The sequence below is a fragment of the Myotis yumanensis genome, unplaced genomic scaffold (genome assembly GCF_028538775.1).
Source record: "Myotis yumanensis isolate MYYU_CA2020_CCGP unplaced genomic scaffold, mMyoYum1.0.hap1 SCAF_4, whole genome shotgun sequence".
Taxonomy (NCBI): Eukaryota; Metazoa; Chordata; class Mammalia; order Chiroptera; family Vespertilionidae; genus Myotis; species Myotis yumanensis.
The window spans coordinates 34,002,923-34,030,342 of record NW_027223755.1 but is presented as its reverse complement, the minus strand read 5'-3'; the positions used below and the strand labels follow the sequence as shown (position 1 = coordinate 34,030,342).

The following is a 27,420-nucleotide window of genomic DNA, read 5'->3' as shown; positions in this document are numbered from 1 at the left end:
TGAACTCAGGCAATACTTTATTTTCAATCATGTGAGAACTGCCCTAAGAAGACTAAGGAACAAAATTTTATACCAACCCTGTCATTTTATAGATAAAGAAACTAAGATCACAGTGGGATGCAATGGACATCTAATGTTTTTCCCTGCCCAGAATCCATTTCCTCTTCTGGTAACAACCCATTGCCATGGACTTTTCTTTGGGACTCCTCCCGAATCATGATCTTTCTGTTTGGAGAGGGCTGATCTCACCCCCAGTTCCAGGGGTGGGCATAGACCAGGCACAGACAAACGAGATCACATTGAAGTGTTCACTGACAGCCACGAGGTGGACTCTGAATTAATTTAATATAGAGGTTAAAATAAATCCAAGACCACACAGTTAATGCCAAAGCGAGGGCTATATTCTAAGCCCAATGTACTTTTCATACGTACATGCCTTATAATCTATATACATAAGAAAAAAGTTCTTACTAATTTAAAAAATAATTGAGGTTTTCATTTCAGTGCTAATAAGCCAGAATGTCTCAAGGTCTATGTTACTTCCTGTTTATATATTAAGTACCTGGAACATATGCTCACATTTCCTTTGATTTCCTTGAAGAAAATAACAATTTATATCAGAGGAAGGAGAAGACTGTATACATGGGCATCACCAGATGACCAATATAGAAACCAAATCGACTATATAATTGAAAGCAGAAGATAGAGAAGCTGCATTCTTTCTTCCAAAACGAGAGTAGAAGCAGACTGTGGTACTGAACGTAAACTGTTACTATCAAATATTAGAGTAAAGCTGAAGAAAAGCACTAAAAGAATCAAAGTGCCAAAATATAATGTAAATAACATTCCTGATGAATTTAAAGTCCACATAAAAAACAGATTTGCACTGTGAAATTTAATTGACCAAAAGACAGAAGAACTGTAGACTGATACTAGCAATATTATTAAGGAAGAATGCAAAAAGACAATGCCAGAAGTAAAAACAAAAGAAAAATTGAGATGGATGACAAAAGAAACATTTAAGAATTATTAAAGGAAGGTGAGAAGCAAAAGTTAAAGGTAACAAAAGCAAGGTTAGGATTCTAACCACAATTTTCAACAACTATCACATAGAGATAAAGAGAACTATTACAATAGTCAACATAAGAGATAAATGAGAACAACAAAAAATGAAAATCAGAGATTTCTACCAGAAGATTCAAGAAATAAAAGGGAAACCCAAACCTGGACTAGGAATGCTGATTGACCAACAAAGTACAATATTTGACCAGGATAAAATAAAAGAAAGGTGGAAACAGTGAACTGAAAATATATATATAGGAGAGAAAAAGGATGGCAGATACCTTTGATAGTAATAAGGAAGAACCTGTAATTCTAGAAAGCAAAGTGAAAGCTTCCCTGAAAGTACTGGGGGGAAAATAAATCACCAGGGGTAGAGGGGATACCAATAGAATTATTTCAAGCCACAGATACTAAATCTGTCAAAATACATGTCAACAAATATGGAAAACAACAATGCCCTACAGAATGGAAACATTCAATATACATCCCAATCTTTAAGAAAGGAGATACCAAGAAGCGTAGTAACTGTAGGACAATTGCTCTAATTTTCCACACAAGTAAAGTGATGCTCAAGATGATGCAACAAAGCTTATGCCTTACAGGGAGCAAGAAATGCCAGATGTTCAAGCTGGATTCAGAAAAGGAAGAGACGCTCGAGATCTAATTGTGAACATTTGCTGGATACTGGAGTGCTCCAAAGGATTTCAGAAGGCTAGCCTGTTTTATAGACTGCAGTAAAGCCTTTGACTGTGTGGAACATGAAAAGCTATGGGTTGCTCGGAAAGAAATGGGTGTGCCTCAGCACTTAATTGTCCTGGGTGCAACCTGTATTGTGGATAGGAACCCACTGTCAGACAGAATAAGGAGAGACAATGGCTTCCTAAAGGCAAAGGTCAGACAAGAGCACATTTTATCTCATCATTTGTTTAACCTGTACACAGAAGATATATGAAAAGGTGGGCTAGACTCAAAAGAAGGAAGAGTGAAAATTGGTAGAAGAAATACCAATAATTTAAGATATGCAGATGACACCATCTTACTGGCACAAAGCAGCAATGGTTTGAAACGACTTCTGATGAAAGTGAAAGAAGGAACTGCTAAAGCAGAACGGCATTTGAACATTAAGAATAAAAAAAAATTATTTTTAAAGAAGACAACAAATCACAACTATAGAAGAAATAGACAATGAAGACACTGAAATTGTTAAAGATTTTGCTTACTTTGGTTCAGTCACTGATTCAAATGGAGACATTAGCCAATAAATCAAGAGAAGGCTAAGACTTCGAAGCAATGGAAGACTTAGGAAAGAACACTGAGAGTAAAGATGTGTCTTTAGAGACCAAGGCTAAAATTATCTATACCCTTGTACTCGCAATCACTATGGATGCATGTGAAGAAGGCTGATAGGGGGGGAAAAAGATTCATTTGAAATATGGTGTTGGAGGAGAGCTTTAAGATACTGTTAAAAGGACAAAGAAGTGAGTCTAAACGCAAATTAACATCACTGGAGGCAAAAATGACAAAACTGGAATTGTCCTATGTTAAGCACATCATGAGAAAGCAGGGTTCTTTGGAAAAGACAATATGCTGTACAACAGAAATCAACAGGAAGAGGGAAACCCAATATGAGATGGATTGACTCCATAAAAGAAGTTACAGACAGGAGCTGAGCAGGGCTGTTGTGGACAGGATGTTGTGGTTGTCACTCATTCTTAGGGGCGCCAAGAGTTGGAGCTGACTCAATGGAATATGACACACACAAAGAGGACAATGAATTTACATTGTAGTCAATGTACTATAAGACCATTTAAAAAATTATCTCATGGCCCTGATTAGGTAGCTGAGTTGGTTAGTGTTGTCCCTATATGCCAAGGTTGAAGGTTTGATTCCTGGTTAGGGCACATACAAGAAACAACCAATGAATACATAAATAAGTGGAACTACAAATCACTGTTTCTCTCTCTCTCTCTCTCTCTCTCTCTCTCTCTCCTTCTCTCTTTCAAATCAATAAATAAAAAATTTAAATAAAAAATTATCTTATGCCACTAGGATACCACTATATATTTTGTTCTACTGATGATTACATTGAGATATAGCCAGGTGAAAAGTAGGCTAGGAAATGGGAGGGAGTATAGTATTTCAGAATGCTTATAGTGGTTGCATTATTGAAGTGACTTGATTATAAATAATTTCCCCTGATTCCTTTATTTTCCCACTTTTGGGGTAATGTTATATATAAAAAACAAATAAGCTCATAGTTCTCTAAAAACTCTAATCATCCAAAGATCAACTATCTCTGCTTCAAATTATTCAACCCCCTCCCCTTTTTTAAAAAAAATATATTTTATTGAGTTTTTACAGAGAGGAAGGGAGAGGGGATAGAGAGTTAGAAACATCGATGAGAGAGAAACATCGATCAGCTGCCTCCTGCACACCTCCTACTGGGGATGTGCCGGCAACCAAGGTACATGCCCTTGGCCGGAATCGAACCTGTGACCTGTCAGTCCCCCAGGCCGACACTCTATCCACTGAGCCAAACCGGTTAGGGCTCAACCCCTTTTTTACTCTCACCACTCTACCTTGCTGTTTCCATTTTGGCCATTAATCTCCTCCTGTACTCTGCTGAGAGAAAAAGATGTGAGACTCAGACTAGACAATATTCTGCCTATCTGGGAGCCTAATTTTCCCAAGGGTGCCTTAGGAATTAGGAAGGCTTAGGAACTTTCTGGAGGTCTAGGAATCATCCAGATCAACTTTAATTACCTACATCAATATGGACTGTCATTATCTCAGGAAACTTGGAATTGGCATTGATTAAAATTACATTTAGGTGTTACACCAGGCCTCAGACAGAATGAACTGAATTCTTTATCTTCCCCTTTAAAAAATAGTTATATATTCTACACACCATATCTCTCAACTCTTCCTCACTCTTTACATTTCATAGTCAAGTCCTAATTATTTCCTTCACCAGTTTCATATTGCTACATTGATTGCTGTTTGGACTAATAGTTTTTCACCCACTCGTCTCTCCTCCTCCCCTTAATCTGCCACGGTGATCTTTAAAACTACAAACTCAATCCTGTCACACCCCACCTCACCTCCAACCCCCCTTCACTCCCCCCTCACCCCACCCTGACCCCGCCAACCCCAAGCCATTCAATGGTTCCCTGTTTCCTTCAGGATAACATCCAAACTTCTGTGTATGGCATTCAAAACCTTTCAGGATCTGACCTCTGGGTATCATTTTTGCACCATCTCTCACCAGCTCCTGTATGCTCACAGGCTTCACCCCATCACATCCAACTATCTGAATTACCTAACTGCATTTTTACAGTCCTCTTGGCAGAAATTATTGCCTCTATCTGAAATACCTTGACCCTTCCATCCGGGGCTGATTAATTCACAGCTGTTGACAAGAGAGTTTGCATTGTGTTGTAGCTTTGGTGTAAAACAGGACACTATCATATAAATGCTTTTTTAATATGCAGTGTTTCTGGAGGAATACACAAGGAACTGGTAACATCTGTTGCCTTTGGGAAAGAGAACTGTGTAACTGGCGGGTGGGAGACAGACTTTCACTCTATACTTTTTGTGCCCTTGGAATTCAGAACCTTGTAGACATATCAATAATTTGATTAAAGCTAAAGCTATGTCTGCTCTATAACCCAGCAATTCCACTCCTTGGCATAGATCAAAGAGAAAGAAATGCATATGTCCAGCAAAAAACATGTACAAGAATTTTCATAGTAGCTTTTCTTATAATAGACAAAAACTGAAAATGTTATTGGCAGTTAAACAGACATGAGCAGCGCAAGGACGATGGACCAAGTACAGAAATTCACCAGGGCCGAAAGCCCTGGATGACCAGCAAGGGGCAAACTGGGGAAACAAGAACCTCCACCCCAGGGTAACCTTTCCTTCTTGTGGTTTGGACCCCCTGACATTTCTTAGCCCTTTGACCTTTCCTTACCTAGGGATAGCATCTAGGTCTCAGTTGTATTTCAGCTCCAGGCCCAGAGAAGCAGCAAAACCAGACACATGAGCTATGGCTGCCACAGGACCAGCTGCATTGACTAATGACTCCCTAACCTGCAGCTGACCAATCAGTGGAGACCATGATCCTGAACGAGCACACCTGGAAAGCTGATGAATATTCTGTGTAGACCCTCCCCTGAGACCGCCCCTAAGATTCCCACCTGCAACAGAGAGATAAATACCCTCAACAGGCGCTCTCCCCCTGGGGCACTCACCACACCATTCCCTCCCCCCTTCTTCCCTCCCCCCTTCTTCCCTCTAAGGGACCCCATGAGACTGCAACCAGGGGAGCAATGGGCAGTGGCAACTAATCCCCGGGCTAACCCCTGAACCTGTCTCCAAGGCCCCCTTTCCTCTGACTTCTCAGTCAGCCAAAGCAGCCAAGCCTAGGCTTTCCTGTTGCTTCTTCTATGTCCTTTCTGGTTTCACTGTCCTAAGTGTGTTTTTGCTGTTGGCAATGAATTCTTGCTAGCTTTGCTTTGTTTTGTTTTAAAAAAAAATTTTCTTTTTGTTAATCCTCACCCAAAGATATTTTTCCTCATTGCTTTTCAGAGACTGGAAGGAAGGGAGGGAGGAGAGAGAGAGAGAGAGAGAGAGAGAAATATCAATGTGAGAGAGAAACAACGATTGGCTGCTTCCTGACCAGGGTTAGGAAGCAAACTGCAACAGAGGTATGTATCTTGACTGGGATTAGAACCTTGACCCTTCTGCGGGCGTGTTGACCACTGAACACACCAGCCAGGACTGCACTTTGTATCTTGATTGAAATCTTTCTTTTAAGAAGTCAAGAACCACCCAACCGGTATGGCTCAGTTGTTGAGCATTGACCTCTGAACCAGGAGATTCGATTCCCGGTCAGGGCACTGTAGCATTTCATATAGACAATTTCTAATAGGCGGAGAATAGCTAAACAAGAGCAGGTTAGAGACTCTCCTGGCCTAGGGACCCAGACAAGTTTATTATTGGACAGTTGTCATTTTTCTTTTCCTGGCACATTTTCCTTCTAGAAGCTTTAAGAGGGCAGCGATTTTGTCTGTGCTGTTCACTGCTGTATCCAGTGCCTGGCACTTCACAGACGTGCCAGAAATATTTGTTGAATTAACTTTTTTTTTTCAAGTTTACTTATGAAGATTAGCTGCCACTTCCTATTTATTTCTTCATAATTAAAACATTTAAAATCCCTTTCTTGTTTTATTTTAAGACTTTTAAAGTTTATCAGAACAATCTGCTTATTAAGTAAAAATGTCTATTGTAAACAAAAGCTGCATGCTTCATATTAATGTCACACTGTATTTCTTCTGCGATGCCTTGCTGTGCACTCTCCCTGAATAGTGCAGAAGCAAGTCCTTCCATCCCTATGGTAACCCATTGCCCATATAACTTACCAAATAGAACTTGAAAACCATTTGAGTATCTGGTATTTCAGCACATTTAAAAAACCAAACAAACTAGGATTTCTTTTTAAAACTGGAATTGGGGAGGCTCTTGAGCGAAGCATTGCCATTCCCCACCCCTTTCTTTCCCCAGCACACCCTCTCTCTGAAGCACTCCTGAGCCTTTCCCCATCTCATCCCCCCCCTACCCCAAGTATATCCTTGCTTTGTTTCTCCCAAGTTGCAAGGGCCCCTCTTTTGCATCTGTAACTTGCTTCCTGATCCCACGCAGCCCAGCTGGCTAACTTCTTCCATGACTCACTTCTTCTACCTTTGTGACTTTCTAAATAAACTTTTTTTAAACTTTGTTTCTTTATAAATGTATATATATATATATATACACACACATTTTTATTGATTTTTTTTTTTCAGAGAGAGAGAGAGTGGAAGGAAGAGGGAGAGAGAAACATTGAGAGAAATTGGCAGCCTTCTGCACACCTCCTACCAGGCATATGCCCCAACCTCAGTGCATGGGGCTACACTCAACCAACTTAGCCTCACCCTCTGTGGCTAATAATCTTTTGCTTATATTTGAGTCTTAGCTCTGAATTGTTTCTTAGCCAGAACTAAAGTTGAGGTTGCTGAACCGAGATCCAGTCTTGGGTAACATTCTGGTGCTGTTTAGCTGAGGCAGGATAGTAAGAAGCTAGGGAAATTCCTTGGCAAGTGGAATGAGGAAACTGAGACAGATAGCTGAACAAACTGGCCAAGCAGTTTACAGCCAGATACAGAAGGTCACCGGGGTGGAGAGCCCTGGGAGTCTAGCCCCTGGCAAAACTGGTGCTGGACCTTGCCCCCAGGGTGGTCTTTCTTCCCCAGGCATATGGCTGGCAGGTGGTTTAGACCCCCTGGCCTTTCCTCACTAGAGATAGGCCTTTCCTCTAGGCCTCCGTTGTATTTCAGCTCCAGGCCCAGAAAAGCAGCAAAACCAGGCAGTTGATGCCAGGACCAGCTGCAATCACTCATGACCCCCTGTCCTGCTGACCAACAAGTAGAGACCAAAACCCTAAAAGAACACACCTGGAAAAGCTAATGAATATTCTATTGAGATCCTTCTCTAGGACTTCCACTAAACTCCCAGCCCTTAAACCTCTGAAGGAAGGACCCAGGGCCTGCTCTTTCTTCTGGGAGTACTCCTGCCCCTTTCCCTGCCCCCACAGGCACGCATCTTCTAAACTCTAAGGGACGCCATGAACCTTGCCACCAGGGGAGCAGCTCATCCTTGGCCAACCCCCTGAACCTGTCCACAAGGACCCTTTTCTCTGACTCTCCAGTGAGCTGACAGCAGCCCCGCCTTGGCTCACTTCTTTCACGGTGACTTTTATTTCTCAGTGAGCCAGGGAAGTGCCACCTAGTCTCTCTCCTGTCGCTTCTTCTGTCCAAGCCCCTTCCTTATTTCATTGTCCTCAGCTTTAATAAATGTACTCTCAAAATAACAACAACAAAAATAAATAAAATTGGAATTGGGAAACAGATTTCCCCACCAAATTCAGGACTTGCCTTTGACTAGCAAAAAACAATCACGGAGATTTAATGATGCTTAGAAGTCCAGTGAAGGAAGTTGAGAATCTCGAATATTCTTGCAGTAAAAATTTTCAGAATGGGCAGATGGAATTACTCAAGCTTGAAATACAGCCTGAAGTCTGTAGCCAATATTCCCACTCTTGGAATTAAAACAGGACCTGGAATCTTTCATATCAGAGGTTTTCGGGCCCTTCAACCATTCCAAGGCAACCAAGGCCCTGGGGAAAAAACAACAACTTGTTAAGCAAAAGGGGATTTATTGACTCACATACCTGGGAAGTCTAGAGGTAAAACTAAGCTGGGCATGGTTGGACCCAGGGGCTTAAACAATGCCAGGGTTCTCTTTTCCAGCATCCATGTAATCAAATCTCAGCAGACAAATTGGTCCTGCTTGGATCATGTACCCTTTGCTGGACCGTTACTAGTAAACAGAGAGGAAGATATTTGAATTGGGAAGGCATGGGCAAGGCCTGCCACACGCCTATCCATATAAGGAGGGAGGTAAGATCAACCTCACCCAAACCAAGTGAATGGATTCTCCACAAGGGGCGTTCTGTCACCACATGGGGTGACAAAGGGTATTGGTGACAATGTTGAAATTTACCTGAGCCCTGTGCTACTGGAATACTCCTGCCTCCATTCACATATCCCTTCACCCTTTGTGTTCCAGGAAATGTCTCACTGCAAAGAATCTTACCCATGTGACATGCTGATTCCTTGTCCACTTATGACAACCAGACACAAACTCTCTAAATTTCCCTTACCTCCTAAATAATTAGCTGAATCTTTTGTTCCACTGACCAAGCTGAACAAAAGACCCTCTAACTTAACTTGTTAAACTTCAGTCAGACTTTTCTTCTCCACCCCCCAACACTTGGTCCTGGAACTTGGCCTATCTTTGAGTATGGAGGTACCTTGGAGATACTGCAGGTTCACGTCCAGACTATGGTAATAAGGTCAATAGAGTGAGTCATAATCTTTTTGCTGGTGGAGGGTGTTGCCTTCAATTTGTAAAAAAAAAAAAAAAAAAAAAAAAAGCAACAGCTGTGAAATGGAATAAAGAGAGGTGTAACGAAACAAGGTATGCCTGTTTTAGAACAAGGAACAACCCCTCCTTAACCACCACCTCTTGCTGACCTCAGGGGGAACATTCCCTGCTTAGCCTCCTAATTCGACCTACTCATCCCAATCCACCACACCTGGTTCTTCCCATCCTTCTTTACTCCTCATCTGCCTGCCCTTTGAGATGCTTGCAGATCTATGGTCTATGATTAGAGTATTCTCCTTATTGGTAGTCCCCACTCCTCATTGCAATATAATAAAATCTCTCCTTACCTCAGTCTAGATTTGTTTTATTTATTTATTATTTATTTATTTATTTATTATTTTTTTCACTCAGGTACATTTAGTCTTCTAGGATCCTGACCAGAGCCAAAGAGGGTCTACAACCATGCCAAACTCGTGGGCAGTGGGCATGCATGGTCTTCTAGAAGGTCACTGGAAAACTTCAGCCAGGCTCATGATCAAGGTTTGCCCTTCATGTGCTCCAGAAATGAAAGCTGAACTACTGCAATGGGACCAAGCGCCAAGACACAAGAGGGCCACTTGTCTGGTGCTCTGCTCCCTGCTTCCTCAGGAATTCTGCTTTTATTCCCCTCTCCTCTGAGTCTAGATGCTCTTACCAGACCCCCTAGTAACTCCCACATAAGAGATGCACGTTTACCCCAGCAGGCGTGGCTCAGTGGTTGAGCATCAACCTATAAACCAGGAGGTCACAGTTCAATTCCAGGTCAGGGCACATGCCCAGGTTGTGGGCTCGATCCCCAGGGGAGGGTTGTGTAGAAGGCAGCCAATCAATGATTCTCTATCATCATTGATGTTTCTATCTCTCCCTCTCCCTTCTTCTCCAAAATCAATTAAAAAATATATATATATTTTTAAAGTTGCATTTATTTGTAATCTGATTTTAAAGAGAAAAACGTATTCACACTGAATACAAATTATACCTAAATTTAAAAATAAAGAACATAAAATAAGTTTTGGGGAAAAATTCCTTTGTGAGAACTTCAGACAAATAAGTGAGTATATTCAGAAAAGGCTGTGCTAGGACACTTTGGAGAATATAGAGTAAAACACTACATCTTAAAAAAAAAGATGCATACTGTTATGTAAGAAAAAAATGTATATCCACTATCAACACAACACACATTTGGTTTGAATAATTTCTACATCCTCAGAGACATTCTCTCTCTAAGGAATCCATCCACTTAGGAAATTACTTCCTAGAACTTGTAGTAAAAAATGAAATGGCCTTATCTATCACATTTGCTCTGAGGGGAAAATTGTGTGCTTTAGATAAAACATTACAGTGACCAAAATACCTCCCATCTGTCAACTTTATATTCCTCTCATTTAGTTTCACATCATGCACTTTGGCAGGATTCATGGGAGAAAAGCAGACAAGAACCTATTTTTACCATTGTTGAAAGCATGCCAACTTGGCAAGGGGGCGGGACAATGGGCACTCTCATACACAGTAAGAGTAGAAATTGGTCCAGCCTTTCTGGAAGGTAATTGGTAATACAGAGGATATAAAAAATTTAAATATGAATATCCTTTGGCCCAGAAATTCAACTTCTGGGAATTTATCCCAGTAAACGAATTGGACAAATATGCAAAGACATAAAGGGCCTCCATGAAGCATTGTTTATAATAAGGAGGAGTTGGAAACCACCAAAATATTTTATTGCTAGTATACTGATTAAATACATTATAGCGTATCTATATTTTTTTTACAATTTAATCAGTCAACTTTTATTTTTCAAACTGGGTTATTGCCCTTTAAGTTAATCAGAACCTGAGTTCTAAAAATGAAAAGAACTAGAATTACCTTAGTTTATTCCTATGGACCTTCTAAGTGGTCTTCTCACCACCCCATTCCCCAATCTACTTCTCTCCCTTATTTACTTTTTAAAAAAAATTTATTTTTCAATTACAGTTGACATTCAATATTATTTTATATTAGTTTCAGGAATACAGCATAGTGGTTAGATAATAATATACTTTACAATGTGATCCCCTGACATTTCAAGTATCCATCTGGCACCGTACAGAGTTATTACAATACTAGAGGCCTGGTGCATGAAATTCATGCACGGGGGTGGGGGGTGTCTCTCAGCCCGGCCTGCACCTTCTCCAATAGGGGACCCCTCAGGAGATGTCCAACTGCCAGTTTAAACTGGCAGTCAGACATCCCTCTCGTAATCCAGGACCACTGGCTCCTAACCACTCACCTGCCTGTCTGCCTAATGCCCCCAACAGCCCTCCCCTGCCAGCCTGATCACCCCTAATTCCCTGCCAGCCTGATCTTGCCCCCGACTACCCTCTCCTGCCGGCCTGATTGCCACCAACTGCCTCTGCCTCGGCCCCCACCACCATGGCTTTGTCTGGAAGGAAGTCAGATGTTCAGAAGATGGCCGGTTGACCCGGTCTAATTAGCATATTACCCTTTTATTAGTATAGACTAGGGGCCCGGTGCACAAAAATTTGTGCACTGGGGAGGGGGTTCCCTCAGCCCAGCTTGCCCCCTATCACATACTGGGAGCCCTAGGGGATGTCCTACTACCTGCTCCCTGCTCCCCTTGGGGAGTGGGCCTAAGCCACAGTCTGGCCTCCCTTTGTGGAAGGCGACCGGGCTGATCAGGGGAAGGCAACAGCCCCATCACCCCGCTGCTGCAGCCACTGCCAGTCACCGCAGCCACCAAGGTGTTTTCATCAACACGGACTCCAGTCCCTTTACCATGAAAAAATGACAACTTTCTTTAGGCATTTTCAAGAAGTGTCTTTCATAGGATATGACATTTCTTTCTTTCTTTATCCTCACCTGGGGATATGTTTCCATTGATTTTTAGAGAATGTGGAAAAGAAAGGGAAAGACAGAGAGAAAAACATCAAAGTGAGAGGAACACTTTGATTGGTTGCCTCCTGCATGAGCCCTGACCTGGGCCGGAGCCAGGGAGGAACGTGCAACCTAGGTACATGCCCTTGGTCAGAATTGAACCCAGAATCTGCGTTGGGCAGGCCGAGGCATTATCCACTGAGCCAAACTGGCTAGGACAGGATATGACATTTCTTAACCCTCCAGCAGCAGACCTTCATTTTTTTCTCCAGGAGTGTGGTAAAAAAAACCCTAGATCACTTTTTGGACTCTTATTACCCAAGTTACTAAGAATATTACCAGTGGCATACAGAGAGCTTAACCAATCAGAGGTCAGAAAAGGTGTTTCCTCTGTAGTTCACACCAATTGCTGGTTTGGCCCCTGCCCAGGCCTAACGCCTCTGGCGAGTCATTAGCCCTGGGCCAGGGCACCCTCAGCTCCAAGCCACCGTGGCCATCAAGGATCGCTGGCTGGCTGCGCCCGGGTTCGGGCCGCCACCACCATCAAGGATCACTGGCTGGCTCCTCCCCGGCCCAGGCCTAAAGCCTCTGGCCCAGGCATTAGGCCTGGGCCGGGGCACCCCCAGGTCCCCGCCACCGCAGCCATCAACGATCCCTGGCTGGCTCCTCCCTGACACAGGCCTAAAACCTCAGGCCGAGGTTTTAGGCCTGGGCATCTCGCCGCCTCCGAAGATCGCTGCTGGCTGGCTCCTCCCCGGCCCAAGCCTAAAGCCTCTGCTTGAGGCTTTAGGCCTGGGCCGGGGCACCCCCAGCTCCCGCCGCAGCTGATCGCTGGCTGGCTCCTCACCGCCCCAAGCCTAAAGCCGCCGCCGCAGCCGCCGCCATGGAAGATCGCTGGCTGGCTCCTCACCCCCCCAAGCCTAAAGCCGGCCGCCATCTTGGCTGACAGTTAATTTGCATAAGGATATGCTGATTAGCCAATGGGAAGGGTAGCGGTCGTACGCCAATTACCATGTTTCTCTTTTATTAGTGTAGATTATTGACTATATTCCCTATCTGTACTTTACATTCCTGTGACTATTTTGTATCTATTAATTTGTACTTCTTAATCTCTTTACCTTTTTCACTGAGTCCCCCAGCCCCTCTCCCCTCAGGCAATGTGGTATATCTATTCACTGAAGTATTTTGTGGTGAATTAGAATAACCATATATACAATGGTCCCTTGGTATCCAGGGGATTGGTTCCAGGACCTCTTTCGGATACAAAATCCTTGAATGCTCAAGTCCCATTTATAAAAAATGGCATAGTATGTGCATAGAACCTACACATGTCCTACCATATACTTGGTCACTTCCAGATTACTTATAATGCCTAATATAATGTAAATGTCATGTAAATAGTTATACTGTATTTTGGAAATAATGACAGGAAAAAAAGTCTGTACATGTTCAGTACAGATGCAACCATCATAGGCCTAATTACATAGTACAGGTCCACAACACATAACTTTTTTTCCCCCAAATATATATATATATATATATATATATTTAATATATATTTTTATTGATTTTTTACAGAGAGGAAGGGAGAGAGATAGAGAGCCAGAAACATCGATGAGAGAGAAACATCAATCAGCCGCCTCCTGCACACCTCCTATTGGGGATGTGCCCATAGCCAAGGTACATGCCCTTGACCGGAATCAAACCTGGGACCTTTCAGTCTATCCACTGAGCCAAACCGGTTACGGCTCCCCCAAATATTTTTGATCTACAGTTGGTTGAATCCACAGATGTGGTACCTCTGGATATGGAGGGACAACTATACATATGTCTATTGTAAAGGAAAGATTATAAAATAGCATGTAGAGTCTGGGTTGTAAAAAGTTTTTTACATGCAAAGGAAAAAGCCTGTAAGGATGTATAGCAAAATAATGTTTTTACCCCTAGACTGTGCAGTTCCAAGTGATTTTTAGTTTTTTAATGTTTTTTAAAAATATAGCATAAGCATGTATCACTTAAGTCATAAATTATGTGTGCTCTGGCTTGAAAAAATTAAAACACACCAACTTAAAAACAATTGTTTCAGGAGAAAATATTTGTAAATCATATATATAATAAGCAATTAATATCCAAAATACATAACGATCTACAACTCTACAACAAAACCACAAACAACCCAATTAAAAAATAGACAAAGCGTTGTCACTTTGGCAGCACATAATACTAGAATTAGAATGACACAGAAAAGATTAGCATGGCCGCTGCACATTATTATTTTTTTAATGGGCAAAAACACTTGAATATGCAGTTCTCCAAAGAGGATATGTAAATGGACAATAAGCCATCTACCTCATGGCATCTTCCATTCTCTGACAATTTCCCTCCCACCACCAAGGAGAAAAATAAAACAAACACTGTCCCACCTCCTCCTTTTCACTGCCCAAAGCGCCTTTCTTCTTTAGTTGAAATCCCTCTTTGTTCTAGAAAGAGAAAGGAAGGGCATTCTTTGTGTTGTTATATGCAAGGGGCTCACACGTTGCACTGGCCACATTTTTACTGATTAACCCACTACCAGCTGCCTGTGGAGCTTAGGAGAGCCCCATGCCACCAGGACTTCGGGGAGCCTGGCCTCTTCCTCCTTCCTTAGGTGAATGGGCATAGCAAACACGGCTTTGATTTTTCTAGGCCAGAGCACATAGGCTCATGGATGGGACTTCAGAGCTAAAAGGGTCTTTGAAAAATATCAGACTAGTTGCCTTCATTTTTCAATAAAGTTCAAGGTCATTAAGTGATCTGGCCAAGAATACAGTCATTGGGTGTAGAAATCTCTACCATTAAATTTAGAAATAATGAAGACCTCTCCTTTTTTGTTGTTTGTTTTCAACCACTGCTTTAAGTATCATCAGGGGAGAAGTGAGGAAAGAAAAAGAATCTCAAGTTAGTCATTCTTGTTCACAACTTGGATGTAAGGTTTTTGTGGTGAAGGAAGTTGAAACTCATGACTAACATGAATATATTTTTTTAATTTTTCATTTTTTAAAATATATTTTTATTGATTTCAGAGAGGAATGAAGAGAGAGAGAAAGAGATAGAAACATCAATGTTGAGAGAACGTCATTGATTGGCTGTCTCCTGCACACCCCCTAGAGGGGATGGAGCCTGCAACCCAGGCATGTGCCCCTATGGGGAATTGAAACGTGACCTCCTGGTTCATCGGTCAATGCTCAACCACTGAGCCACACCGACTGTACTAAAATGAGTAGTTTTTAAAAACTCAATATTTGCTAAGCACTCTGGATATGTAAGCTTACAGAATTTAGCATATACTGCAATTAGCTTCACGTATAGAATGGTTAAGAACTATGGATAACACAGCAAAACAGCTAGCTGACAAAGAATTTAATTTCTGAAAATAATCAGTCACAAAGTTCAGCATGTACACACACACACTGAATATTTCCAGTCTCAGTTTTGGAAAATTGGGTCTTACTTGCTTTTGGAAAAGCCCTTATTCTCTGTGGCTGAGCCACTCATAGTTAACTGGAATTGGTCTTCTAATCATCTTTTATAGGTTATGCCATGGGACTTGGAAGCCTGATGCTCCGCTGGGACTGCATGGAGTTGGTGAGGTGGGGAAGGTTTGAGATCTGCCCATCAAGGTAGGGTGGCAAGATGGGCTTGGCTGCCAGGGTTGACTGCAAAAGCCTAACCAGCTGGACAGGCAGAGCTATTCATGCAGTGTCCAAAGGACACAATCATTTCAATTCCAGAGATGGTGACCACTAGGGTTCCAATAAAGCAAACTGGGCACAGAAGTAGGAAATTCAGGTGGTACCACTAGGGACTCAGTCAAAGGTGAACCAGGGGCAAGGGTTAGAGGGATAAGGAAGGGCTTAAGTTTGGATATAGAGATCAATAATAAGCCCACTCCATCATAGGCAGGGAGAGGGAAGAGATGGCAACATATCCATGATCATTCAGGGCTCAGCCCTGCAGACACCCTAAGTCCAGTTTAGCAATGTGAATGCCTGGGAACTAATTAGCCCCAGGGGTTACCATTAGGACACTAACAGTTGGAAGAAATGACATTTTTTCAGAACTTCTGCATGCTTTTCATATATGTGACACACATATGCAGAGAAAGAGAGATTTAGTGCAAAGAATTGGCTTATGCAGTTTAGGGGTTAGGGAGACAGGTCCGGAATCCACAGGGCAGGCCATGAGAGAGCCTGCAAGGTAGGCTGGAAATTCTCAGGAAGGAGTGGACACTTCAGTCCACAGGCAGAGTTTCTTTTTCTTTGGGGAAACCTCAATTCTGTTCTTAGAACTTTAAACTGATTGAATCAGGCTCACCCAGATTATAGAGGATAACATCCTTTCCTTCAGGTCACCTGATTGCAGGTGTTTATCACATCCACAACATACCTTTCCAGAAACACTTGGCACTGATTGAATAACTAGGTACTGCATAGCCTAGCAAGTTGACAAATAAAAGTGACCATCACACCATTAAGTATCATGGAGTATCTGTCAAGTATCTGGTTTTAGATTTGGAATATGAGCCTCTGAGAGATAATGACTCTTGTCCTAGAAAACAGGCAGTGGGGATTTCTAATTTTTTGTTCTATACCATGTCTCCCAGAGGGAGACACACACAGTCTAACCATCTATATGATTCATGTTTCCAAGGTCTTAAAAATGTGGGAGAAACAGAACCGAAAAGGTATTGTTTGTCTCAGAGATGTGTACATCTGAAAACAAGTGAGACCGAGCCTTCTGCTGAAGAGGTAGGGCAGAGGTTAGGGAGGTGGCATATCTCATACAAAGATGAGGGACTTTGGACTCAGACACACCCGAGTTTGAATTATACATGTACTGCTTTGCAAATGATGAGATCTTAAGCAAATGGTTAGTTTAAAAAAATTCCCTTCATTGAGATATAATTTATATACAGTATGATGTACCTATTTAAGTGTATATTGACAATGAGTTTTAACAAATGTATACACCGGTGTAATCAAACACATAATCCAGATATAGAACATGTTCCTTGGACCCTTTCCCAGCCAATTCCCTGGACTCTCCAGCCCACGGCAACCATGACCTGCTTTCTGTCACTATTAATTTATCCATTTTCAACGAATACTTATTGAGCAGCTACTATGTGTTAGGCATAGATGTAGGGACTGGGATATGGTAGTGAATAAGACAGACAAAAATATAGAGGGAAATAGAAAGCAAACACAATATATGAGAAAATATAGAGGGAAATAGGAAGCAAACACAATATATGAGAAAATATGTGGGCGGTCACATGGTGATAATGAGACAAAAACAGGGAAAGTGATTGGGAGAACCTGGGTGGGGGTGGAGCATGTGCTGCTCTTTTCAGTAGGGTAGTCAGGGATCTCATCATTGGGAAGGTGATGTTTAAGCAAAGATCTGAGGGAAGTGCTGGCACCAGCAATATGGGTAGTAGGAAGAACGGCAAGTGCAATGACTTGGCAAAAACAAACAAACACACCATTGAGCTCAAGGGAAATATTTTTTATGAGATCGTCAACATTGCCTGACTGAGGCAGCACCGATCTTTAGCTAGAGAACTCTCTGGAACCATAAAGAGATGCTGAGGACTGCCCGGTCTGTGGGCTGCAGTGTTGATGGCCACCAACCTGCCAGCCTCAGGACATAGCAGTGGTGCAGTGGGTTGCCCAGCCAGTTAAGAACTACACAGGAAAAAATTCCAAGTAAAGATCATTTGACACCCCCCCCCCCCCCCAAAAAAGAAAGTCTTTTCACATTTTCCTTATTTGCATTGTTTTTAAAGAAAAAAAAAAAAGATTGCAGTTATAGTTGAAGACCCCCAAGTATCTCTCCCAGACCCCATTCTCCATTCTCCCTCTCCACAGTCCTGAATATGGTGTCCATTTTCCTGTGGATATTTTACACTTTTATTAATATGTATAGATCCAAGATACATAGTATTGCTTTGAATATATATGATAACCTGAATATATCTTTTTGCAATGACACTTTTTGCTCAACATTGTTCTTGAATGAAATTTATATTGATATAGGTAGCTTCAGTTCACTTACCTAATTGCAGTACAGCCCATTATTGAAATACTAGAGGGCCGATACACGAAATTCGTGTGGGGGGGAGGCCAGGTGTTCCTCAGCCCAGCCTGCGCCCTCTCGAAATCTGGGACCCCTCAGATCGCTCCTAACCACCCACCTGCTCGCTCCTTACCACTTGGCTTGCCACTCATTAGCACTGCTGCAGAAATGGGAGAGGCTCCCACCACCACCGCTGCGCTCGCCAGCGGTGAGCCCGGCTTCTGGCTGAGCAGTGCTCCCACTGTGGGAGCACACTGACCACCAGGGGGCAGCTCCTTCATTGAGTGTCTGCCCCCTGGTGGTCAGTACGTGTCATAGCAACCAGTCGTTCTGCCATAATGATCTCTGGGCTTTTATATATATAGACTAGAGGCCCAGTGCACAAAAATTTGCATTGGGGGGGGGGGTCCCCTCAGCCCGGCCTGTGCCCTCTCGCAGTCTGGGACTCCTAGGGGGATGACCACCTGCTGGCTTAGGCCTGCTCCCCGGGGGATTGGGCCTAAGCTGGCAATCAGACATCCCTCTGGCAGCCCGGCAGCCCTCGGGGGATGTCCACTTGCCAGCAGGGAGCAGACCTAAGCTGCAGTCAGACATCCTTAGTGCTGCTGAGGAGGCAGGAGAGGCTCCCTCCACCACCACTGTACTGGCAGCCATCAGCCTGGCTTGTGGCTGAGCAGAGCTCCCCCATGTGGGAGCGCACTGACCACCAGAGGGCAGCTCCTGCATTGAGCGTCTGCCCCCTGGTGGTCAGTGTGTGTGATAGTGACCAGTCATTCCCAGTCTTTCTGCTGTTAGGGTCAGTTTGCATATTACCCTTTTACTGTATAGGATAGAGGCCTGGTGCACGGGTAGGGGCCAGCTGGTTTGCTCTGAAGGGTGTTCCGGATCAGGGTGGGGGTCCCGCTTGGGTGCCTGGCCAGCCTGGGTGAGGGGCTGATGGCTGTTTTCAGGCTGGCCACACCCCCTTTAGGGTGGGGTGCCCACTGGGGTGCCTGGGTGAGGGGCTGAGGGCTGTTTTCAGGCTGGCCGGTGACTGAAGCTCCCAGCCTCTCTCTTTTTTTTATTCTGGGATTTATTTACCTTCTATAATTGAAACTTCGTTGCTGTCACTGGAGCTGAGAGCCGGCTGCAGCTCTGTGTCCACCGCCGGCTGAAAGCAGGTATCTGGGGTTTGTTTAGCTTCTATAATTGAAACTTTGTTGCTTTCGGAGCTTAGAGCCGGGCCGCAGCAGGCAGGGAACCTTGGCTTCCTCCATCACTGGAGTAAGCAAGCCTCCTGCTCGCTTCAGCTGCGTGGCTGCCAGCCGCCATCTTGGTTGGCGGTTAATTTGCATATCACCCTGATTAGCCAATGGGAAGTGTAGTGAAGGTATGGTCAATTACCCTTTTTGTCTTTTATTAAATAGGATAATCCAAGGCAGTATCCACTTTTGTTTTCCTTCACTGTTTCACTATTCTGAACAAGGCTTTTGTGAACATTCTAGTAGGTATCTCATGGTACACGTACAGAAGAGTGTGTCTGGTGGTGCTTACCTTAATGTGGAATTACTGGCTGTGTTCATCTTCAACCTTCAAAGATAAATTGCTGCCAATCTGATGGCTGTGAAATGAAATGGCATTGTTGTTTTCAGAAGTACAATAATTTATTTTTTCTCTTATGTTTTCTATGTATTTGAAACTATAGTTTCATAAACTTATCCTGTTTTCTATGTTGAAAACTTTCCTTTATCATCGAAAATTGTAGTGGCTATTATGAATCTCTTCATCTTGATGTATCTTATTTAAATAGGCTGTTTTGTCCTTTGAAATGTTTTATTATTTTTTACATAGAAAAATGACAATGAGAGAAAAGAATAGACACACACACAGACACTAGTTGAGATACAGTAGTTTTTTTCTTGATAATTTCTTGCTTAATGTGACCTGAATTTTTGTTGGTTTTTTTTGTTGTTTTTTTAATATATTTTATTGATTTTTCACAGAGAGAAAGGGAGAGGGATAGAGAGTTAGAAACATCGATGAGAGAGAAACATCGACCAGCTACCTCTTGCACACTCCCCACTGGGTATGTGCCCGCAACCAAGGTACATGCCCTTGAGTTCACAGGCCGACACTCTAACCACTGAGCCAAACCGGTTAGGGCAATTTTTGTATTTTTGTATAGGAATTGGAATATATTGCCCCTTTCTTATTACTGGAAACATCCCAAGATCAAAGATTTAAGAATAGCATTGATAACCACTTAGTTTAATTAGTATTTGGCAGCCCTGTTGACAGAATCCTTGGACTTGCACCTGGAGCTTAGAGATGGCACTACTCAATGATGCCATTTCAGCATCTCCAAGCACCACTCTATTTTTATACTGTCTACCTAAGAGATTCAGCGGCACTTGGATATGCTTCCAGAAACCTCCCCAAAGATTTTCTGTGGGAACAAGTCACATCAGTAAATCAAAACTTACACCCTGTTGACCTAGGAAATACAAAGTCAACACAATAAACAAACATGAGATCATATTTCCATTTTGGTTGAGGACAAGGAGAACATTTAATCCTGAGCAGAGTGAGGGAGAGACAGGCAGAAATACAATGCATGCTGATTGAGACTATACTGTATTCTCGTGCAGTTTGCTTTGCAAAGGCCAGATGGGAAAGGAATAAAAATTAATTTCTCTCGCTTTCCCATACTTACCTTTTATGTGTCTTAGTATCAAAAGAAACAGCCAGCCTGAAACTGTATTTTCTTTACTCAAAGATTGTGGTATGAGAATGTATATTGAGAGGGTGCAGGTGCAAGGTGAGCTTTGTGGGAACAAAGAAATATTCAAGATAAAAACCATGATAAAAGTAATAATTTTCAAGACTTAAGACAGATGCCTCTGGTGGGGGAGTTATGTATGTTGGTTATAGGTTCCCAGAGAGTTGAGCCACACAATTTGTTCTTTTGTTTATTGATTAAGTTGTTTAGAAATTTAACAAACTTGTCACATTTTTCAAACAGCTCCTTTTATTACTTCCTCTAGAGCAGTGGTTCTCAACCTTCCTAATGCCGCTACCCTTTAATATAGTTCCTCATGTTGTGGTGACCCCCAATTTCATTGTTACAAATTGAACATAATTAAAGCATAGTGATTAATCACAGAACAATATGTAATTATATATGTGTTTTCCGATGGTCTTAGGCGACCCCTGTGAAAGGGTCATTCGACCCCCAAAGGGGTCGCGACCCACAGGTTGAGAACCGCTGCTCTAGAGTCTCTAGATGACAGGTAGATTTTCCTGGCATGCCCAGTAAAGGTCAACTTTTGGTAATGTTCCATTAAAACATGACTACAAACATTTTTATACATAAGAGGTAATAAGGAAGTTTTTAGGAGTTTTCTTCTAACTCATGCCTTTGATTGTTGATGGTTAATAAAACCTGAAAATGCTTTGGAAATGGGTTAGATATTCTCTTCTATTATTTTTGAAAAGAAAACTTCCCCTTATTCACTTTGAATTAAAATGATAATTTGTTAATCAAGCATATCCTTGAAGTCAAAAACACTTTCTTCTCTTGAACATTATAGTGCCTCCCCGCCTTACATTCCTGAAACTGCCCTAGTTTATAGCAGCACTTCCTGCTGCCAAGTTCCTGGCTCTCCATTCTAACACTGACCTCCCAGCATTCACCTTCTGACAGGCAAATCTGAACTTCAGCCTGCACACCAGCCTTGGTCATTACCACCTCAAATATTACAAACCGCAGTGTTCCTTAAGTGGCACCTCTGCCTCACCCTCTCCTGGCTGCTAGAACCCTTCCAGGGGCCTGATCAGTGACCTAACCTGGGAGAGTCAGTGTGTTCAGGGTGAGAGAAGTGTATCCTGGGCACATGATTCATTCTCCAATGCAATGACTTCATTTCTGCTGTCCCCGAGGACAGCAGCAGGCATGCGGACATTTCTCTACTGGCACCACAGAAAACAGTGTGCTGCGGTATTAACACTCCCCAGCTAAATTCTGATAGGCTCCTGAGAAACTCATTAGGTAGACAGAGGAACTTATCAGGCCTTTGTAGACTTGAATATAAGTACACACAATCCTTATGATACTAGTTGGCCTGTTAAACTAGGGCTTAAAATGTTTAAGCTGGGGCTCTGCCCCGTGATGTACAGTCCCTTTCCACAATGTTGGAGAGAAAGCCGGGCCTTGAGTCTGCGCCTGCATATTCCTACAACTTCTCAGAGTCCTGTGGGCAATGACTGAGGAGACAAACAAACAAAAAACGTTTAAGCTACTTTTTTCTTTTTTTCCTCCTGAACCTGAACTTCAGTAGATACCCATCAACTAGATAGCAGTCTGACCTTCCTGGAACAAGTTACTAATATTAAAATTGGTTGAATTATAAAAGAAGCCAAGCCCTGGCTGGTTTGCCTCAATGGATAGAGTGTCAGCCTGCAGACTGAAGGGTCCCAGGTTCGATTCTGGCCAAGGGCACATGCCTGGGTTTCGGGCTCGATCCCTAGTAGGGAGCGTGCAAGAGGCAGCCAATCAATGATTCTCTCTCATCATTGATGTTTCTATCTCTCTCTCCCTCTCCCTTCCTCTCTGAAATCAATAAAATATATTAAAAATAAAATAAAAGAAGCCAAATCTTCTAAGTACAGACATTTTAAAAAAGGTATTTACTTTTAGGAGTCATTGTATATAATTTACTCCTATCATAATCCTTTCAAACCTCTTATTTAGCCTGTAGTCACTAGAATATTGACTGTAATTTACAAAGAGAGGCTGTGAGAAAAGCCCCACTCCCAAATTAAAAAGTACCTATAACTTTATCCATGGCCTGGTTGACTCAGACCTCTGCCACACTCCTACTGGGATTTGCTCAGATTTTCCCACCCATCTGATTAGTCTTTTGGAAGAAAGAAAGGTGAAAGGAAGGGAGGTCAGGAGAGAAAGAGATGCTGCCTATGGCTGCTTAGACCACAGCAGGAAGCTTATCTACTAAAGAATTACTGACATGAAAATAATAAAACAAAAGCACTGAGGTCTGTGGATGGAGAGGTTCTGTCTTCATTTAGACCAGGGGTGGGGAACTTTTTTTTTTTCTGCCAAGGGCCATTTGGATATATATAGGATCATTTGTGGGCCATATAAAATTATCAGATTAAAAATTAGCCTGCTCTATTTGGTCAAACATTTAGTTAGCTCACCCTTAATGCCTTGGCAGGGCCAGACCGAATGATTTTGCGGACCTGTGGGCTGGATGTCCCCCCCCCCAACACACACACTCCCCCACCCCCGATTTACAGTAACCATTAAGCTACTCCTATTTCCCTATCCTTAACTAACGGAGAACTAGGAAAGGAAACGTAAAGGTGGGTCACCTTCCCAAATGGCTTCAGAAAAGGTTTCCCAATCAGGGACCCGCGAGAGGAGAAAACACACTGGGGTGCAGAAGGCCTTGACAGATGAAGTGCGAGACATTTCCCTCTTGCCGCCTGATCCCAGCTGGAAATTCACTGGCTGTGCGGCTGTCTGAACAGAAGAGGGGAACAGCCTCTGGCTGAGGACGTTATCACTGAGGCTGAGACGCAGTGGGCCGGGTGCAGCTTAGAACAGTGACTGGATTGTGAGCTACAACAGAAGTCCCGCTTGTCACACAGATGTTTGAGACCACAGGAAGGCATCTGATTTGGGACAAGGATGACAAAATAGATTTTTTGGTGTTTCCCACTTTGCTCTGAATACAAAGGGACTGATGACTGCTTTGTTCCTTTTAGGACCTACCCAACCCTTGATAGAGAAAGAAAATTCCTGTCTGGAACCCCTCCTCCTTTCTGAAAGAAGTAACCTTTAATCCTCCAATGAGGTGAGAAAGCATAAGTGATATCACGCCAGATATTTTTGCTTTGTTTGCTAACCGTCAATTTTCCTCATTTATCTTCAGTGACTGCCTGTTAAACAACTGTAGTTAACACTAGTAAGAACATGGCTTTAAGTTGACAGTATCTGCCAACATTTAAAATGCTTCTACCCTTTGAACCAGGAATTCCATTTTAAAGAGTTATTTAACAGATACACTGACAGATGTGGAAAATAACATATTTATAAAAATAATCATGGCAGCATTGTTTGCAATGTCCAAAGAGTGAAAACAACCTGAAAGTTCACCAGAAGATGGATGAAATAAATTACTGTACATCTGCACAAGTAAATGGGATGTAAGTTTAAAGTCCAGTTCCAGTCCCTGTCATGAGCCCCGGCACTCTGAAGTTTTTCAGTCTTTCATTCATCTGCTTAAATCGTTGCTATATAAAGAAGGTACATCTATATATATAAAAGCCTAAGCAACCATTATGACCAGTCAACTGGTCACCATGACGTGCACTAACCACCAGGGGGTAGACACTCAACACAGGAGCTGCCCCCTGGTGATCAATGCGCTCCCACAGCCAACCTCTCTTGGCCAGCCAACCTCCCATGGTCCCTACCCCTGGCTGGCCGGCCTCAATCGGCCCTGATTACCAGCCAGGCTGAGGAACCCCACCTGTGCATGAATTCATGCACTGGGCCTCTAGTAGTCCATAAGGGACTGAAGAGTTGGGTGCTTTCCCTTCAGTTCTTATTAGTAGCAACACAAAATTATTTACACAGATGGGAGAAGGAAATAAGGAATCCTGACTAATTCTGGACCATCTCCAAATAGCTCAGTGGTCATCTTAACAGCCCGTTTTCTAGATTTATTGGATGTACTAATGCCTCTTGGGTATATTAAACGTACCAGGTCAACAGGAGTCCCACATCACTCCTCTAATGGCTAGAGTTTACAACCATTTGTTCACAATGCATAAACATGGTTAGTGAGCCCTGGCCAATGTGGCTCAGTTGGTGGGTGTTGTCTTATGCTCGGTTAAGGCATATGCCCAGGTTGCAGGCTCAGCACCCACCGGGGATCGTGTAGGAGGCAGCTGATTGATGTTAGGCTCTCAGATAGATGTTATGCTCTCATCAATGTTTTTCTCTTTCTCCCTCTCCTTTCCTTTTTCTCTAAAAATTAATAAACTATTCTTTGGAATAATAATGGTTAAAGTGAATATTTTCATCTATTTCTTGTGAGTCCTTTTACCACGGGGTCTAAGGAACTCCTGGATATAACAAAGATGGAAGAACACCATTTCGTCCAACTGTGGACATGCTGAAAAGGGAGTCAGCTAGGTGGTTAGGAATAAGTCTGTGGTGGTGGGTGGAATGTGATCATAAAACACTGAGGCATAAAGGTTAAAGGTTAAACTGTATAAGGGTCAATGAGTGTGGTAGAAAACAACATAAAAGCTTTTTATACCTACCTTTCTTCTGCACTTTATTTCAGTGTATTATTAACATATTTGCCTCCCTCACTACATTGTGAGCAACTTGATTCAGGGTGGACATTCTTGTATCTTAATTACCAAGAACGGTGCTTAAAGATGATGGGCACTTGAAATTGAATTTAAAACCATAAGTTTGAAAACTAATTGTTTAAGACAGTATCTTACAATTTTCTGATGCACACTAGGAATTCTTTCCATACAAGAAATGCACAAAGCTAGGTACAAAAAATTTCAATATACTTTCAGGGAAATCGTGGACATCTGCTCTCTCTCCCCTTTCATAGATCTTCTAGGGAACCATAGATCTTCTGGAGAGATTAAGAAATTCCTAGGCCCTAACCGGTTTGGCTCAATGGATAGAGTGTCGGCCTGCGGACTGAAAGGTCCCAGGTTCGATTCCGGTCAAGGGCATATACCTTGGTTGCGGGCACATACCCAATGGGGAGTGTGCAGGAGGCAGCTGATCGATGTTTCTCTCTCATCAATGTTTCTAACTCTCTATCCCTCTCTCTTCCTCTCTGTAAAAAATACAAATAAAAATAAATCAATAAAATATATTAAAAAAAGAAAAAGAAATTCCTAGGTTTAGCCCTGGCTGGGTAGTTCAGTTGGTTAGAGCATCATCCTGGTACTACAAGGTTGCGGGATCTGCATAAATAAGTAGAACAACAAGTCTGTTTCTCTCTTAAATCAATCAATAAATAAAAAGAATAAAATACAAATATATTTTTTAAAATTTTTGTTTTTTACGAAAAGCACCTTTCTTTCATCTACCTCACACAAACTCTTCCAGTACACTAAGGAAAAGGGCCCCTTCTTGTACAGAGTGTAAAAAAGAACTTATCTATGTAGTTTTAGATTCACTTATGAGATATTTTGCAATATTATAGAAAAAATGATCCCTTATAGCAAAAGGTTATTTTAAAGTAGGTATGTTTCTTTTAAAATATTTACGAACTATTCACTGAGTCAAGGGCTGTAGGATAGAATCACTGACTCAAAGAATCACAATATGGTGCAGAGCACACATAGGAAACTGGGTGTCTGAGTTACGTTTTTGCCTCTGAGTGTGTGATGTAGATAGTGGTGGGTGCAATGGACAGGGCAACTGTAAATGCTGTAAAGGAAGAAAATAAACCTTTTTTTTTTCTGTATAGCCTTTGGCTTTATTATGGTCATATACAACTCTTACCCTCCTACCCTGTTATCTGATTACTCACAGGAAGACTGATAACCTGTAGATAAGCAGTCACTGATTACAGATGAGGAGTAAGCAATGCTTAAACAATAAATGCTTGAACCATATCCCTGCGTTACAAGGGAGCTGCACCCATCTAAATGCCATTTCTAAGATCCAGCATGTAAATATTTCACCTGAGTGAAATATTACAAATTTGATGATTATTACAAATTTGTTGCACCTTAAACTTATCTCAAAGCTGACCTGGTACGAATGTGTACTCAAAGAAGGAATCCCCTTTGTAACACTCCCGGCAGCCACGGCTTTGTTTGGATACTCATTAGCTTTAGCAAAATGTGTTTGAAATCCACAATAATGATTAGAAACCGCTTCCTCACACTGAACTGAAGCCTCCTTACAGTTTCCAACCATTCCTCTAAGCTTTGGCTTCTGCAGTAATGCAGAATCATCCTATTCTTTCTCCCATACCATTCACGGATTTGAAAACATTTCTGCATTCATCTCCAGCTGGGACTTCCCTAATTCTTTCATGTATTTCTCTTGAGAAGTTCAAGGTCATCACCCTCCTGTTCTTACTCTCCTAAGCACTGTAATACTTGGCCATAGTCTGCTTAAAACCTGACACCTAGAACAGAACATGATATTCTAGCTGTGATTGATCTTACCTCACCGGAGTCCAGAGGGCTTATTCTTTTGATCTAGGTACACCCTTCCATCATACACTCTTATAAGGTTTTCATTCTCTCCTCCTGTTACCCTGCCTGCATGTGCTGTATTGCGGGCTTATATAG

At 42.4% G+C, this 27,420-nt stretch overlaps 1 pseudogene; it reads left to right on the top strand.

The window, feature by feature from the left end:
- Positions 1–22,148: 22,148 nt before the first annotated feature.
- LOC139009622 (small nucleolar RNA SNORA73 family) lies at positions 22,149–22,338 on the top strand (annotated as a pseudogene).
- The last annotated feature ends 5,082 nt before the right edge of the window (positions 22,339–27,420 follow it).